The sequence below is a fragment of the Pelobates fuscus genome, chromosome 6 (genome assembly GCF_036172605.1).
Source record: "Pelobates fuscus isolate aPelFus1 chromosome 6, aPelFus1.pri, whole genome shotgun sequence".
In the NCBI taxonomy this organism is placed as follows: domain Eukaryota; kingdom Metazoa; phylum Chordata; class Amphibia; order Anura; family Pelobatidae; genus Pelobates; species Pelobates fuscus.
Window position 1 is genome coordinate 276,373,147 of NC_086322.1, and position 14,664 is coordinate 276,387,810.

A 14,664-nucleotide genomic window follows, 5' to 3' on the forward strand; every position below is an offset into this window, starting at 1 on the left:
TGTCAGCTCATTGGTCTCTCTGCAGTCTTAAATCAGTGCAGGAGCTTCAGACTTCAGAGTAAGGAGCTTTGACTAGTACAGGGGGCTGTAGTGCTTATGATTATTGGTATGTTCTTTTATACTAGGAAACCTGACATGACAGGTTCACTATAACTGAAACAGCCCCATAGGCATAGAATATAATTTGCTACAAATATAACCTTTATAAATAGAACGTTGACAAGAGCCTCCAAGAAGCCTTTGCTGTGATTTAAAGTAACACTCCAGCCACCATAACAACTTCACTAAAATTTAGTTATGGTGCCAGGATGTCCCTGGCGCTTCTATACCCGTGGGGGTTAAACCATTCAAGAATAGTTTAGCCCCAAAGTTGGCTCTCCAGCCCAGTTCCTCACTGTCCCCATCGACATCCAGATTTTGAAATTCAGTAAGAGAAAGCACAGACGGCTGCCAGGCAAGGAGCCACTGATTGGCTCTATACTATTAACCCCTACAGATAAGAAAGTGCCGGTGGACCTCCTTGCACCATATTAACTTAATTTTAATGAAATTATTATGTTACTCTTACAGTCTAACAGTCCCTGTAATGGAAAAGCTGCCACAGCTCATTTTGGTATCATCATAACTGGCTGATACACTTGTTGGTCTAGCGAGAGCGCACTGCAGAAGCGGCAAAGTCAGAGAACTTCTAGCCAATCTCTGTAAGACTGTTATTGCTTTTTGATTTTACATAAATACTTAGTTAGCACCTTAGTTCAACCTCCTTGCCTTCCTCTTCAAAGAGACAGAGATAAACCAGAAAGGAAATGCACAAGGGCACATCTATGGAACCTTTAACCAGTCTAGAACATGTTTTTAAGGAAATTTAGGTATTTAATTTCACCCCAACATAGTAGATGTAGTTTACATTTGCGTAAACCATACAAACATAAAACAATGTACAGACAGAGCAGTTTAGCTAATTAAATTTACACACTGCTTCCACGTGTTCTAACAAACTTTGAGAAACATTCAAGAATGTTTGTTGACTTACTTTGGTCGTAACCAACTAAATAAAAAAGGTTTAAAAAAAAAAAAAGAGAGAATAACCTGGGATCTCCAAAAAACAAAATGGAATGCAGCGAGATGGATCCTGCTATGAAATCTGTAAAATTTAATAAAGAAAACTTCCACAAAAATTTCAGTTTCATGACAATTTCAGCTTTAACCCCTTAAGGACACATGGCATGTGTGACATGTCATGATTCCCTTTTATTTAGTTTGGTCCTTAAGGGGTTAAAGGGACTCTCCAGTGCTAGGAAAACAAACCTGATTTCCTGGCACTATAGGATCCTGCAGTGCCCTGCTCCTTCCCACCCCCCCCCCCCCCCCCACCATCCTATGTTGCTAAAAGGGGTAAAAAAAAAAAAAAACTTCAGTGACTATGGGGAATCCAGCGACGTTGGAGGTCCTCATGCATAGCTTTTAGTGTTTTAAGAACCCGGAAGTCCCTCTTGTGGCTGTCTGATAAATAGCCACTAGAGAAAGGCTTAACCCTTCCAGGTAAATCTTGCAGTTTATAAAAACTGCAATAATTACACGTGGAGAGTTAAGGGTGATGGGAGTTGACACCCAGACAACTCCAATGGGCAGAAGTGGTCTGGGTGCCTGGAGTGTCCCTTTAACATGTAACAGCAACCAAAGCAGTACATTCATCTTACTGATAAATTATATACTTCTATGCTTTGGGAGCTGTTATATTAGCACTCACCTGCTCCATCTAGCTTCAGCACTGCAATTCTCAGAGGTTCATAGGGATTCCACTGTCGTAACACCCACCCTCTGCAAAGAAATCCTGTTGAATGATACCGCTGGCTGGTATCACTGCTAGCACATTGGGTATTAGAGTCCCCCTGCAAGCGTGATAAAAACCTGCTGGGGGAGTAACACAGAGAGGAGGACCTCATGCAAGTGATTTCATTGTCCTTCACAATACACTTAGATTTACATCTAATGCTAAGGACAGCCCGGGTGGGGCACCGTCCTTCCGTTCAATGTTAAATTATATGCAAAGGGATACTATAGTCACCCAAACACTTCACCTTAATGAAGTGGTCTGGATGCAGTGGCCCTGTCCTTCTAACAATGCAATGTAAAACAGTTTATTAGAAATGGAAATGTTTCACTCATCAGAATGGCAGCCAGAAGAGGCATTTAATCTGCATTATATTAAATCTTGGTCACATGAAGTGGAAGCCCCCATAGGAAAGCATTGATTCAATTTTTTCCTATGGGGAAGCTTGAATGCACACACAGCGCATTAGGTCCCCAATATTCCTCTATGGGAGACCTTAATATCACTAGGGACAAGGACTATATTGTATTAAGGAATACAGGTTTCCTTTAATTAATGGAAATTAATGCTACAGTGTTCCTTTAATGTTTCAATGGTAAATGAGGGTACCAGCAGCCCATCTTCACTGAACAGCAATGGGTGGCTGATGATTGTTTCCAGGCTATCATCTCCAGTAGGGGTCAGCCTGTGGGTGGCCAGGGTCCTTCATTCATTTTTAAATGCTCTGACACCGAATGGAGGTACAGTGCTTGAAGACTCCAGGCACTATAACCAATTCTATGAGACGAAATGGTTAGTGTGCCTACAGTCCGACTTTCATTTAAACTTAGGTGTGTGTACCATGACACGTTTTCTTTAATTTACTTGCTGTGCTATTAAACATCAATAGTGCAGGATAATATATATATATATATACATATATATATATATATATATATATACACACACACACTTACCTAAAGCTTTCTTCTGGGTCCTCCAAAAGTGGCTGCCTCAACAAATGAAACCAGATGCCCATGCACCAACCCGCAGCTGTGGTATCAAGCATGACCTCTGTGTACATGCTCAGGTACCTTATTTAATTCTACCTTCACCCCCATAAGGCAGTTCAGTGTGCAGTAGTTGGTTATGGTAACAGGGGTTTACAACTTACCTGGAATCTGCCGGTCATAACTTCTCTGCAGCCAACAGTTCTAGGTTCAAAATGCTCCAATAATAGCCAATAATCTGCCCTGCACTACAAGGCTTAGCCATGGGACATTACAGAAGCTACTTGCAAGAGCATCAGGGCTCCAGAGAAAGAAGTCACTGGTGTACCCCAGGTAAGTTGTCAAACCAATTAAACAGAGGGCAACAAAGCACATCTTGGCACCATAACCACTATAGCAGGCTGAAAAGTTATAGTGCCTGGAGTGTCCCTATATGTAAAACAACCATAACCCAAACAAAGCACTGTACTTAAAGTGAAACTATAGTGCTAGGAATACAAAGTCCCCGTAACGCTAAAAGGCTTAAAACCCTTTGTGTCATTTAACTGATTCCAGGGCCAATGTCCCTCAGCACTGGTTCAAGCTCTGCCAACGATCCCTAATGCGCATGTGTAATACCCCATAGGGAAGTCTTGTATCATTGTTTTCCTATGTGGTTTTAGCTGACACTGGATGTCCTCCTGCAAAGCGTGAGAACGTCCAGAGTCATATAGTGGACCAAAAGATCACTAAGGGCCCGGTAGAAAGCCCCTAGAGTGGAGTTAACCTTGCAAGGTAATTATTGCAATTTCTCAATAACTGCAATGATTACAATTGCAAGGTTAAGGGGGCAGGGGCTCTGCATCCAGACCACTTCAATGGCAACAAGTGGTCTGGGTGCCGGTAGTGTCCCTTTAACCCCTTAAGGACACATGACATGTGTGACACGTCATGATTCCCTTTTATTCCAGAAGTTTGGTCCTTAAGGGGTTAACTATGTCCTCTATACAAAATCCCAGACTTACAAATACTGTGACTCCTAAATATGGATAGGGTTAATGGATGCAGCACCATATTTTCCCTTGCATGCATCACTTCAAATTAAAGCCTATAAGAATTGCTGCCCTGCGAGATGTCAAATTCATATGCTGCAGGATATCCCAGCCATTAATGACTTGTGATTTCCTACCTCCAGCATTTGAATTCTACATCATGTAGGCTTTTCTTGTGCTACCCATTAAATCAAGGCCAAAGCCTATATCCAAATTGTTGAAAATTCAAAGTGAATTTCAAATTATTTTTTTTCTGGCGATTCCCACTTTAGTGCAGGGATAGACAACCTCTGGCACTCCATATGTTGTGAACTCCATCTCCCCTTATGCTTTCAACATTATGGCTGTAAGAGCATTGAAGGAACAATATAGTTTAGTGTAAGGAATACATGTTTATATTCCTATAGTGCTGTAGAAACAGTTTAGGTCCCCCGCTCCATTACTAGGCAGCAATGTAAACACTGCCTGATATCTGAAAAAGGCAGTGTTTACAATGATAAGCATGAAGAGACAGACTACAGGCACCAGAACCACTACATTAAAGGAACACTCAGGTCATAATAACAACTTCATCTGAATAAACTTGTTATGGTGCCAGGAGGCAAGTTAAACCGTTCTTGAACAGTTTAACCCCAAAGATTGCCTCCAGCGCCGATCTGCAGGTCCCTCAGGCTGCATCTGGCTGGTGAATCTTCATTACAGGAAGTGGCACTGGGCAAGGGCACTGCTGATTAGCATTAAGTGGTTAGCTGATGCTCTAAGCCAGGCTTCCCCAAACTCCGGCCCTCCAGATGTTGCTGAACTACAACTCCCATGATTCTCCGCCTATTTCATTCATAGAACCATGGGAGTTGTAGTTCAGCAACATCTGGAGGGCCAGAGTTTGGGGAAGCCTGCTCTAACCCGATCAGTGAAGGTATGTTTGCCTGCACATAACTGAGATTTACAAGCCGGATGGAGGCACACTTTGGGGTTAAACCTTTACAAAACTTAAGGTAACAATGCACAGGGGGAGTCTCATGGCACCATAACAACTTAATTTAGATAAAGTTGCTATGGTGACCAGAGTCCCTTTCAGCCATGGGTCCTCAAACTCCGACCCACCAGATGTTGCTGAACTACAACTCCCATGATTATTTGAATAACATAGATAGCCAGAGAATCATGGGAGTTGTAGTTCAGCAACATCTGGGGGGCCAGAGTTTGAGGACCCATGCTTTAAGCTATAGTGGTTTTCGGCTACTATAGTGTCCCTTTAAGGGAGATGTAGTCCGCAACATCTGCAGTGCCAAAGTTTTCCTTCCCCTGCCTTAATGAATAGCCCTTTGTGTGTGTGTCCAGGAAAACCATGGTGGATCTGGCCAGACTCAGTGGGGCTGCTGGAGAGATACACCCAGGAGAGCACTGGTTATGTGTATGTAGCCCTGCAGTATCCATTCCCATAGGAGACCCAGATAATATATAGATATCCCATAGGAGACCCAGATAATATATAGATAATATACAATGTTCCTCCAGTCCCACTAGGCCTCACAGCCTGAGCTTGGCTGAGAGCTGCAGCAGGCAGTGCTGGTAACCCTCCTGATAATACAGGCGCTCACCCCTAATACACCCCCACATCCGAGACCCCCTCAATCCCCCTCCCAGCCCAGCTCCCCTCAATCCTCTCACCTCGCCGCCCGCTCTCCTCCTCCTCCTTTGTTCCTCTCACAGAAACCACAAGCTATCGCTCCCTCTCAGCCTCCACTTCCGCTGCCGCACATTCGACACGGCAATTCCACGGCACGACGCAAGGAAAAAAAATTAATTAATGTCAATTTTTTTTTTCGTGTGGCAATTACAATTTTGGAGGCAATTTTTTTGCTTCCTTTATATATATATATATATATATATATATATATATATATATAATTTTGGTCTAGCCGCGTATAGTGCAGGTTATTGAATCTGACGAATCTGCAAATCCAAGCTGTTGTTGAATGACTGCAAGGAAGTCTGGCAAAGGATCACGGGAGACGTAGTTCTACAACAGAATGGAGGGTGGGGTTTGGGGAATCTACATTTGTGTCTTATGTATGAAACTTGTTTGAGGCCTGGGAAAAGAGAGCAGTTTATAAAAAAAAAAAAAATAGTAAAATAACACACAGCTCATGTTTCGATGGTTCAGTTGTCAAATGAACAAATAAATTGATGTTGGAGGTATCTATCCCCTTTAAAAACATTTTTTTTATAATAATAATAAAAAGATATTAATTCAATAAACGCATTTGAAAAGAAACATATAGAGAGAGAAAATCATGTGACTTTATTTATTTTCTATTTTCATATAATTGGTGCCATGTTTATATTTTGTTGGTTCACTCTTTGTATTTTATAATTTGGAGGGGGGGAATCAATTTATAATATTGTTTTGAGAAAAAAAATATAGAAACGCCCATTGTTCTATAGCAAGCATGTAATTAGAACCCTTTCTTGATTTGCTTTACCATGGAAAAACATTTAAAATGGACAAACAGGGACACTTTAACCCCTTAAGGACCAAACTGGAATAAAAGGGAATCATGACATGTCACACTTGTCATGTGTCCTTAAGGGGTTAAAGCAGTGGTCCCCAAACTTTTCAAACAGGGGGCCAGTTCATCGTCCCTCAGACACTGTTGGGGGCCGGACTATGGTTGGAAAAAAATTTGGACGAATTCCTATACATACTGACACAGACACATACTAACATACATACATACATACTGAAATACATACACACACACACACAGATAGGCACATACTGACATACATACACACAGACAGACACAAACACACAGGCAGACAGACACTGACATACATACTCAGACATACATACTGAAATACATACACAGACATACATACATACATACATATAGACACAGACATACATACATACAAACGCATACATACATACAGACACACAGACATACATACATACTGAAATAAATGCACACAGACAGACATACATACTTACATACATACATACAGATAGACACATACTGACATACATACAAACACTGACATACATACACACACACATAGCTAAGTTTTCTTTTTTTGCAGGAGTGTGGCTGTGGCTGATGGGAGTCGGCGTGGCTCTCCTGTCCTCGCGGCCTGTCTTTTTTCCCTCCCGCACGGAGGGAGCTGGGTGGAAGTGACCACCGGCCGTCACTTCCTCACAGCACTACTTTGCGGCTGCAATTTTTTTTAAAGGGGCCCGGTCGCTCTATTGCAAGGACGCAGCCCTGACCGGGCCCCTGAAGATATAGGGCCCATCGGGTGGCCCTAAATGCTTGGGCTGGGTTCAGGACCCTGGCAGGCCATAGTTTGAGGACCCCTGCTTTAACCCCTTAAGGACCAAACTTCTGGAATAAAAGGGAATCATGACGTGCCACACACGTCATGTGTCCTTAAGGGGTTAAAGGAACACTATAGCATGAATACAAACCTGTATTCTTAAATCAGTGTTTTACAAACAATATGCCACGGCACTGATATGTCTAAAACCCACCTCAAAGTATGCCACAAACCCATACTCTTCAGGGCTGTAGTAGGTTGATTGCAGTCCTTAAAATATGTTTGTTTGTTTTTGATAAGTGTCAGCGTCATAGATGTGATTCCCATATGGCAAATAATTAAAAGACAACAGTCATCATATGTTCTATTCCAGGTTTTTAAAAATGTATTACAGTTAATAAAACCTAATGATTTTATAAATGATGTACATCCCATTCTCTCAATCAATTTCCATTGGGCGGGGCTTGAACGCTGAAGCAAACGGACGCAAGTAAACGGAGCTCCGAGCCCCAAACAGCGAAAAAACAGCGAAAACGCCTGAAATACCCCCTCCTCTTACCCCCAACTCGCAGGCACACACCACAAGCCCTAATGGGGAAAAAGGGGAAAAAAACGGTACCACACAAGCCCACCCCGGGGCTGACGATCGGGGAAATGTGGATGCACGCACGCGGAGCCACTGAGGCCAACATGGCGGCCCAACACGGAGGGTGCTCGGATTTCTCCGAGTACCTATCCGAAGAGGAGGAAGGGGGATACATGCAACCCCCGGATCCACCGCGGCAGACAAAACACCGTGGTAACAGAACAGAATCAGAACCGCTCACCGTGGCGGTTATGAGGGAGATGATGGCGGACCTGAAAAACAGCTTTCGTGAGGAGGTCTCAGCGCTTCGCGCAGACCTACAAGGCCTGACAGGCCGCATCACCGCGCTAGAAGGCTCAACGCTATCCCAAGCCCAGGAAATCTCTGGGCTACAACACACGGTACAAAGCCTGGAACACCAGAACCGACTATACGAACAACGACTCGCGACTTTGGAGGACGCCAAGCGCGCATCAAACATAAAAATCAGGGGAGTTCCTGACGAAATCACCGAAGCTGAACTGCCAAAACTAATCGACCGCATGCTACTCACAACCCTGCCACAGGGACGGCATGCCACGATCACCCCAGTGGGGGTCTTCAGAATCCCCAAATCCCCAAACGCTCCAAACACTGCTACAAGGAACGTCATTTTGAGCTTCCGTACCAGTGGTCACAGAGCAACGGTTCTCGCAGCGAGGCAAGACTCCCCTCAAATTTGAAAACATGGACCTCTCACTGTTTCCGGATCTATCCAGCAGTACCTTGGCGTGGCGCCGATCGCTCAGACCTCTCACCTTACTCCTCCGAGCCCACAAAATAGACTATAGGTGGCGACCTCCCAGGACTCTTTCGGTCACAAGAGGGACGACTACACACAGCATCCAGGATATGCGGGACGCCCCAGCCTTCCTCCGGCTCCTGAACCTATCCCAAGACCTGCTAACACCGGCGGAACCAGCCAACAAGGGCAACGCCAGCTCCCCCGACCGCACCCATACTTGGGACCCAGACCGGAGCGCCCCGTTTATACCCCAGAGCTCCACTCCAGAAGCATATGCAATTGTTACAACATAGAGACTTTGGGACACTTTGAGCCTAGACCCAGTCGCACCAACCTCGTGAACGCTACTCCGGGACCACTGGGCCATAGGGACTACGCCATCAGGAGTGGTAGAATACAATATGCCCCCAATTGTGACAGGACATTGATGGACTGTTAGGGGTTATTCAGCTTTGCTATCCCAAACGAGAACGCCACTGGTAATGAAAGTTGCTGATACCTCTAACATATGTTTAATGCATGGCTTCCTATGCCACTTCCTATGTCTAGCATTATGTTAACTGTTGGTGGCGGTGTTTACTGCTATAGCTTTATTATTGTTCCTAAACCGGTACCCCTACGTGCCACTTACACGGTAGCCTAGACATACATGTTTAGCCTGGCCACACGCCAGCTTTGCCTGTTTACGTGGCGATACCCTGCTCATGACAACCACCAGATTAGGCTGAGCCCGGCATCGGGCCCAAAGCTCACACAGGGAGGCCACCTGCTCAGGCAGAAGCCACATTACTTTCTTCTCCTATACTATTGCAGAACTTTATTGTTTAGTTTCTTAATACTAGTTTGATTCCTAATGTTTTAATCATACCCCGGGAGGTGGGATCATGCTGTCCGGCGGCACAAACTGTGGTCTCCTCTCGTGAGCACTGTTACAGATGCGAAGTTATCTTTTAAATGGCTTGTAAGTTGCATTTTTTGTAATCGCATGTTTACCCACACTTCATAAGTCCAACTGGCCCTTCCCAGCTTTGTCCTATACCTACACAGCTAGCCAGGTTTGACCAGCCTTATAATTCTGCATGTCTATTTCATTTTAAGGGCAAGCAAATACCCCGATAGCCGAGGTAAACGAGTTAAAGGAGCAGGCAACCCTTCATTGGGCCTCATACCTCTGGCTCCCAGAGTACCACTTGCTACGTAATACATGTTCTATCTAGACAAGGCGGAATACACATATATCAACAGATCAACCAGTGCTTAACGCCTCATAATCACATACCATACGTTACACATGCATGCACGTCTCGTAAAGAGGAGATATCCACCTACCTGCATAACGGCAAAGGTATAGAGTAGCGACTAGACGCGTCAGCACAGGAGGGACACGCTTAGATATACCCCCCCTTTTTGAAAATGGGTCTCGTCTCACCTGATATCCACCTCTCATAGTTTATTTGCCTAGCAGACACATAAAGGCTGCCAGACGGGCGGAACCCCCTCATACACTCTATACCCTCTATATTTCTTGCCTACATACCGCAAACTCATGCCACGACCCAGATAGCCCTCCGTATTAATTGATAGGGCTGTATTGCCATACATTGGTGGAATGATACTCCACGGCATATTACAGACAAGAGGATAACCCAGTACTACCAGATGGGAGGACCAAGCACGTAGCATCCCTACCCCACATCGTACACAGCCACTCCATAGCTACTAGTATGGCATGCCTGGCTTGATACCTTTATATGACCATTAGACAACAATAACCTAGAACAAAACAAAGACTCTCATTTGCTTTTCTAAAACTCGGGACACTACCCTGTCAACTTACCTGCCTTGTAACCAACGGAATACAGTGATATATTCTTACCTATCTCTTGAAACATCATTATTTGGCTTCTACTCTTCGCTTCCACAGTTTTGACTAAAAAACATAAAAATGTGCATGTATTGCGGTTCACCCCATTGTTTTAAATGTTACACGTTTGCTTGAGGATTGCCGTTGGGGTACCTCACGCCTGTATGTTACTCCTGATCTGCACTGCAAAAATAAAGAATTAAAAAAAAAAAAAAAAATCAATTTCCATTGTGTATATGTGTCTGGGCGCTACACCATTATTTTTACAAGTGGCAGCTGGCAACCTTATGGGAATATGTGACTCAGTGTTATTAATAGCATGTCCCAATTGCTTGCCTCATAGACGGTCTGCCACTAGCAGAAGCTCCATTTTGCCTGGCAACACCAAGGGTCAGAGGGTTAAAAAGGGGTCCTAGAACCAAACATTTGCTTGGCCTCTTTCACCATCCATCTGTGAGGAATGAAGAGATTACCCCAAATGGGTAACCTGCTGTTGAATCATAAGGGCTACTCGAAGCACCTGGATCACCTCAATGATTTAAAGTGGTCGTGGTTCTTGGAGTTAGTATATGCACTGTTTCCATTGGAAACATACAGAATTAAATAATTTTACTGCCATGGTTCACCTACGGCAGCGTCATCATTCAGCCCGGAGCAAGAGATTCAGGCAGGCTAATGTAATTTCTACGTATACAGAGTGACGGACAACCAGTAGCGGCACAGACTCCTATAAGTCTGGTCTTCATGATGTCCCTTCCAATCTAGAGAGGGGATGGCATCACCAAAGGCAAATAGGCCAGTAGGGAGAACTGGGTTTTGACCTGAGATCGCAGGTCATTTAATTCTGATTAAACACTGCTTTTGGTTGATGTAACCCTTTTACAGTTCTCTGAGCAGGTAGGCAAAATTGAGGAAGACCGAAAGCCAACCGATGAGGAAAGAGACAGAAGTATCAGACATGAAAGAGAACAGATGGGAATCAGAACTAGGAGAGAAGACAGAACCACCACACCAGACAAGAGAGGTGGAGAAGAGGAAGAAATCTGGGGAAAGGTAAGAGAATTTTGAGGAGATATCTTGTCCTGCCTGGTGTGACTGTAACTAGTATGTTACACCACAAAGAGTTAGTCTAAACAAATCCTATCAATGAGATCATCAGACACCGTAATATATGGATAATATATTGCAAAGATCAACATAAAAACAAAGATAAAATAAGACGATAAATCCAGCAGTCCAGTAATGCTTAAAATAACACAATACTTTATTGGTTTATGTTTCTTTACAAGGAGGCAATATTCTTAGTTCTGTTAGATGTAACATGTGATTGTGTTTTTCATTGCTTACTACTGTTGCCTGTTGGTAACTTTGGTTAGCCAAAGATCAAGGTGCATTGACATGAAAATGAGTATTATATAACAATATAAATTCTACAACTTGCTGCTGTGGTTCTGTTGGCTAGAGTATCTGGGCGCAGTCCCCCTGTTTAGTGTTAAATTGTTTACGAATGGTGTGGCATAAACTGAAGATGTCCTCAACGCATGGATTCCACCCCCTCCACATCGATAATATGGAATTAACACATTATCATTGTCAATTGCGTCCAACCTAGATGAAATTGATTGTCTGAGTGTGCTGGGAACATGTTAATCTTGTAAGAGGGCGATCTCTAGGTACCTGTAAAAACCCTGGTTTGTATCTGACTGTTCCTAAACATTTTAACATTAAACCTGAGGATGGCATACAGACACTCTGGGTTGGGGGTGCCAAAATGTCAGATACACAGATCTTTTAGAAATACAACTGCCACAATGCTTTGCCATTCTACAGGCTTGCAAAGCATCATGGGTTTTGTAGTTCTAAAACATCTGGGCATCTACTTTGTAGGCACCCCTAGGTAACATAAGTACTACTGCAAGTTGTAGTGATTATGTTGTTCACAGTGCCCAGTTACTAAACAGCAACCTCTCAAAAGTTTCAGTATACATACTTAAATTAACACACCTCATTATGTACATTCATTATGCTGGATGAACACAAAGATACATAGCCCTTGAACAAGGATATAAATTCACAACAGGCTCAATTAATAGTTTGATAGCCCATGAAAGCTAATGCAAAAGAAAAGTATACGCTTATATATATATAAAAAAAAGAAATGAACAAGGTGTGGATGAAAAATATAAACAATCCTAGTCCAAAGTTTGAGTAAACATAGTAGAATTTTGGATAGTTTCAGAACTAAAAATGTTTAATGTACAACAAAACATTAGATATATTAAAGCAAGCGGACGAGTTTGCATAGACCTTACACAGATGACGTCAGCTTGCATGGTTGCATTTGGGGGAGAATGAAAGGTAGATATACTTACCTGAAGCTCTTCTCTCTAGGTACACCATCTTCAGATGCTACCTACCATCCTATCAGGTGCTATGAGTCATCATCTAATTTTTATAATTAAATAACTGAATATTTATATAATCTGTTCGCATCAACCATGCTGAAGAGGTTAAAAAAAAATCATGCATTTATGAAATACTCATTTATTAAAAAAAAAAAATCTAATACACTATGTGTTATTTCAATAATATTCAATTTACCAGGTCTATCTATATTATAATATGATTCTAATCTGTGATAAACTGCAGACTACAACATATTGGAATATATATTACAGTTGGATGTGTCCTAGGTTCCTCATGTTTTCCTATGTGACTTATTAACTAAAAATCTGTTTAAATATAGGTAAACTTTTTTTTTCTTCATACATTCTTTTTTTATAACAAAAAATTATTCTTTAAGGTAAGGTAAATCAAGAAAAAAAGGTTTTGGTATTATGATATAATGCACTTTGGTATCATTTTTTCTTTAGGTACAAAATAAGCAATTCAAGTAAATATTGTTGCAACACATATTATTTAAGAAATAAGCAAGAAAAAACTCTAAAATATACTCGATAAGTGCAGTGGGCCTGGTTGGGGTGCTAATGTGTAATTTTAGGCCATATATGAGGAATTAAAACTGACTTAGATCATTTGTATATCGCAGAATTTGCAAAGACCCCCGACGGTGACATTGCCCCTGGGAGTCCAGTGGCCAGAGAGGGCAGGGAATGGTGAGCTCTACTTACCTGAATCTGTCCTCTTCAGCTCCTGGTTCTTCAGTAGACTAAAGAGTATAGCATTGAGGTCTATGGAGGAAACAGCAGGATCCCCCATAGATAAAGCCAATTCCCTCCAGCTGTCATTGAGCCGTGTAAGGGAGAACATCCATGAGATAAAATTACTAGGGAAAAACTCATTGCTCAATATCCAATATATCAGAAGGAATATTTCGACATGTTTGTTCATTGCACTACAATTTTGTGTTTTTTTTTATTTTTTATTTTATATTATTTTAATTTATATAAATAACTGTTGCCAAGACATCTGTTCTTTATTTAGTTGTTTTTGTTTTTTTTAATCACTATTTAGAAGAGTTTAAAGAAAATCCAGATTCCATAGATATACAAGTTTTCTGCTTTTTTACATTCTATGTCCTATTTTAGAATTTATTATTAGTGTCCATAATTATTGCTGATGACAAGTCCGACACTACTGATGAACGGAACCCTTACTTGCTCTGGATTACGGAGACAGATGGCGGCTATGCTCACGGAAGTGTAAAATCTAAGATTTTTCCCTACTAAAATCAGTAAATATATTTGTGGTTCACTTTCATAAATACAAAAAAATGTAAAGTTATGTTGTGCGCATTACCTACTGGACAAAACTACAAGATACAGTTATTATAATTGTGTTACTTTTATTGGATAAATAAGTAGATTTAGAGTGTAAGCTTTGCAGTCCACTTCAGTCTCTTCCCAAGGCACAATATATAAATAAATATTGGGCATCCGATTTAAATACATATCCACATTGTGCTATAAAGACAGACAGCAAGTAAACAAATATACTATAGACTGTAAGCTCGTTCGAGCAGGGCCCTCTTCAACCTATTGCTCCTGTACGTTTTTGTAATTGTCTCATTTATTGTTAAATTGTCCCTTTGATAATATTGTAAAGCGCTACGGAATATGCTGGCGCTATATAAATACCAATATCAATAATAATAATACCGAGTGCCAAGATGTTACAGCCAAACACCAGTATCTAAGTGGAGCAAATACTGGTGTGTGGCTGGGCCCACATAAGTGTTGAAGCCGCTCTTGATGAATTGATTGATTTTGTTCAGCGCCCTGATTTACAGATTTAGGTT